The 4,761-nt window shown below is 46.8% G+C and overlaps 1 pseudogene across 1 annotated transcript; it reads left to right on the top strand.

The window, feature by feature from the left end:
* The first annotated feature begins 554 nt into the window (after positions 1-554).
* LOC310777829 (minor histocompatibility antigen H13 pseudogene) lies at positions 555-1,715 on the top strand (annotated as a pseudogene). The gene has a single exon. The product of its transcript is annotated as a minor histocompatibility antigen H13 pseudogene (transcript).
* The last annotated feature ends 3,046 nt before the right edge of the window (positions 1,716-4,761 follow it).

The following is a 4,761-nucleotide window of genomic DNA, read 5'->3' as shown; positions in this document are numbered from 1 at the left end:
TATTGATGTAGGCAACTGTGGTGCGGTTGTCCGTTATCACCAACACATCCTTACCCTGTATCAGTGGGAGGAAGTGTTGCAGGACCAGCATGACTGCAGACAGCTCCAGCAGTGATGGCCTGTGTTTACGGGCCACACACCACCAACAGATGCCCCGCTCGCTGATGACATCATCACTTATGACATCACCGACTGATATCATTGATAGCTCGAGGTTTCGACTTGCACCGGTCCTACTAGCCTCTGCAGAGAAGGATTCATGACATCACTGATGATGTCACAATGTCTATGACATGGTCTGTCATAATCACTGATGATATCACTTATGGATAGAATTGGTGATGTCACCAGGGATGTCACTCGAGCACTCGATAATGATGTCATCAGTGATGTCACTCGAGCAATTGTGATGTCATCAATGATGATCTCACAAGTGATGTCACTCGAGCAATTACAATCTTACTACTATAATAGGGCGGGAGATGAATACTCTCACTCAAGTAAGTCATAGCTCGACCACTTACTTATTCTCCTAAATCATCCGTGAAAACAGCATGTCTGAAGTAGACCAAGTCTCGGCAGTGGCCCTGGAGCCAGGCTCGGCTCGGTTCATGGTCACCCCAGAGGGCACGGCGCTGGCATACGGCAGCCTGGTTCTCATGGCCCTGCTGCCCATCTTTGTTGGAGCCCTGCGCTCTGTCACCTGCTCCAAGTCCACCAGCCATGACCATCCAAGTCCATCCAACCAGCCATGCCATGACCATCCAATCATGGCAGAGACCATCACCAGTAGAGATGCAGCGAGGTTTCCCATCATTGCCAGCTGTACTCTCTTTGGACTCTACATCTTCTTCAAGGTGTTTTCCCAGGTGTACATCAACCTGCTGCTGTCTGTCTACTTCTCTGTCCTTGGGATCCTGGCTCTGTCTCACACCATGAGTCCTCTGATGTCCCGGGTCTTTGCAGCCACTCACCATAACAAACAGTACCAGCTTGTCTTCACTCAGGGCTGGGGAGAGTCAAAGGAGGAAATAATCAACTATGAGTTTGACACCAAGACTCTGGTGTGTTTGCTCACCAGCAGTGTGGTAGGCATCTGGTACATACTCAAAAAGCACTGGATAGCCAATAACCTGCTTGGCCTAGCGTTTGCGGTGAACGGCGTGGAACTCCTGCACCTGAACAACCTCAACACTGGTTGCATCCTGCAGGGTGGTTTGTTCCTCTATGATGTCTTCTGGGTGTTTGGAACTAACGTCATGGTAACAGTTGCTATGTCCTTTGAGGCTCCCATCAAATTGGTGTTTCCTCAGGATCTGTTGGAGAAAGGTCTGGAAGCCAGTAACTTTGCCATGCTAGGTCTGGGCGACATCGTGATCCCTGGCATCTTCATCGCCCTGATGCTGCGTTTTGACGGCAGTCTAAAGAAGAACAGCAGGACATATTTCTACTCCAGTTTCCTGGCCTATATCTTCGGTCTGGGTCTCACCATCTTTGTCATGCACACCTTCAAACACGCGCAGCCGGCCCTGCTGTACCTGGTTCCAGCCTGTGTGGGCTTCCCCATTGTTGTAGCACTTTTCAAAGGAGAATTAACAGAGATGTTAAGGTATGAGGAGACTTCTACTGAGGAGGCTTTCATAGAAGAAATAAAAGAGGCGTTAAGAAGGTATGAGGAGACTTCTCCTGAGGAGGCGGAGCCTAAAGAGGACTAATAGCATCCATTGCTGCCCCTCATCCCTCCCCGCCCCCAAACACTCATCCAACTTGCTGCCACATTTCACCCCCCCCCCCCCACGTTGCTGTTGGGACGGGGTTTTCTCTGGTAACCATGAGAACAGCCGCTGGTCTCCGTGATAATGGCTGTTGTGGTAATGGTGGTGTGCGGTGTTATTAAAGGTTGTTTGGTTGACAGCCGTTCAGACTTGGTGCCTTGTAACCTGAAGCTGAGAGCCTGCTGAGAGGCTGCTTCACTACCTGGTATGGCAGCTGTACCAACAAGTACCGCAAGCCCCAGCACGTGCAGAGACTGCAGGATCTGTACACTCAGCGGTGCCTCGAGTCCCGAAAGATCATCAAAGACCCAACACACGCGCACAACAGCCTGCTCTCCTCCCTGTTACCGTCACGGAGAAGATACAGGACCCTCCAAAGCTTGCAGCAACGGCCTGAGGAATAGCTTCTTTCCACAAGCCTCAACAATAAATAACGACGCACGCACGCACGCACACACGCGCGCACACACACACACACACACACACACACACACACACACACACAGTACCTTGACTGAGTGCGATTATGTACTGTACTTGCACTATGTCTTGCAATGGAGCCGCCTAGCATCAGAATTCCACATGTGCGTACTTGTACAATGCAGTCAATAAATATTCTAAATCTTGAGCATGTGAAGGGGAGTGTGAACCTGTCAGTAGTAGAGGAAGGCAAAGCCACCAAGCTTCTCGTCTCAGATGCTGTCCAGTTCAGTGATGTGAACTCCATCACTCGCTTCTTGGCCCGGGTGGCCCCCGCCCTGGGCCTCTATGGAGCCAACATTATGGAGCAGAAAAACACATTACAGCGTTTAGGAGGGACTTAAATTGAAATATTGAGGGAACTCAAATCGAATCTGAGTCTATTTACATACAAATATAGCCATCATAGAATACACACTTTTCACTACGCGCATCATTGAACCGCAGCACTATTACACTGGCTCCAAAAGGAATTCATTGGAAAATTCAAGTTTTGGTAGCTATTAGGTTTCTCCAGGCTTCAGGTGTGATCTGGTAATTTATCATTTCTGAGATGTTTTATTATAATGCCGCTGTATCATTCTACTTCACACATTCTGCAACAAAATAGTCTGCAGTGCTGCAGCATTTTATGGAGGATAGATACATGTTGGGACGTCAAGTCTTGAACATGAATATTGTGTCTATATTTTGTGTCTCCACACTTCCTTGGAACATGATCCAACCCTTTCAACAGCTCCGGTCTGGATATGTGTGGGCACAGCGGGGGCGGAGTGTGACGTGTTGGCTGATAATTGTGTCTAATGTAGCTTAGCTAAAGAGGTGAGTGCACCAGTTTAATGCTGCCCAGAGGACAGACAGTGCAGCATCCAACACAAGGTGTCCTGACCAGAGGGGCGCTTCACGGATCATCAGCGCCAAACATGGCCACCATTAAAAGAACATTTCCATGCATCTAATGTGTCCTATGGAAATACAGACCACAAACACTGAGAGCCCCTCAAAACAAAAAGCCTTTAGAAAACTGATGTAAAAAGTCATTTGCTGCAGAGGTTTGACATTTTACTTATGCTCCCAACAGGTCGCTGTTGTCATGTGAAAACGCCATGAGTCCAATTTGAGTGATTTTTGTGTAAATTGAAGGATTAAGAATTGTCCAACCCCTTGGGGTTATCAAACCCTTTCAAAACCCTTCTGGAAACTCACTGCCATTAAGCCTGAAAAAAAGCAATTTCTTAGTTCTTGAAAATTTTACATTTAGGATAAACAAGTGGCCCTATCTTCCCAAAAGCGCTAATTTAGCGTTTGCGCTCGTTTAACACCGTGCGCAATGCAAATTGGGGGCGGACACAAGCGCATGCCTGTGATAATTGTACTGGGCATAGGCTGCCACATGCCAAAGCAGGTGTTTCAGTGCTAAAATGTGGGATAGATGGCATTACCCTATCGTCAGCAGCGCGCAATTACTTTGCGCTAAGAGCTTTGAAAAGGACCTTGTCGGCTTGTAGGCAGGGTTGTTTGTAACCCATTTAATGAACTAGTTTTAACATAATAGTGTCTGAATGATTATTGTTGTTGTGAATATTTTCTGTATGCTTTTGTGTTTTTACATGTGATTACGACCAATGTTTTGTTTTGCTGTCTCCACGCACACACACACGCACACGCGCGCACGCACGGACGCATGCACGCGCACGCACACACACACACACACACACACACACACACACACACACACGCGCACACACACACACACCTACCTTACTACAACAAGGACCACAATGGAAATAAGTTCTGTAACTTTTTTGTGTTATCCTTGATGTTCTTTTAATTGTGCATGTATTCTGGTGTTGCAACCATGGAAGTGTCCTTTTAATTTGAATTGTCAAACAAATAAACTAAACTAAACTAAAGACCTCTTGTGCGCAAATACCTCAAATACCCGTAATCTCCGTGCAGCGCAGCACAGTGCAAAGTAGAATTCCTTTTGGAGATGTCATTACGCACAGCCTAGACATCAAATTATACTGCTAAAATTGGGTATTAGCAGATAATTCAGTGAGGCAATCAACTACAGTATAACTCACTGAGAAACTTTTATCACATTGCAAAGAGGGAAATTAATTGAGAAAACTTGTTGGACAATGGACATAGGCTATTTATGTCCGAGGGTCGTTGGCACCACAAACGATCTGTCAATAAGCTCTCTCTGTCCTCGCACGAGTGAGTACACTATTACGCATGGAGAGAATTACAGCATATTGCATGCCTCGCGCAAACAGCCATTGCGAGATGGGAATCTGATTGGTTTTGATTGACGTAATGGCCAGCATTGCCTGGCCACGCCTGTGAATAATTCTGGTAGTTAAGACCGCCCAAATCCCGTTTGCGCAGACATTTTGGGGGCTATTTCGGGGCTGTTTTAACTTAGAAATCAGGGAGGTCACATCTACCAGACAATTATATCACTTTTAAACAGTTACATTTCTGTATAAATCATTACCCC

Source organism: Poromitra crassiceps (genome assembly GCF_964638095.1).
Source record: "Poromitra crassiceps genome assembly, chromosome: 6".
Taxonomy (NCBI): Eukaryota; Metazoa; Chordata; class Actinopteri; order Beryciformes; family Melamphaidae; genus Poromitra; species Poromitra crassiceps.
This window is presented reverse-complemented; position numbering and strand designations above follow the sequence as displayed.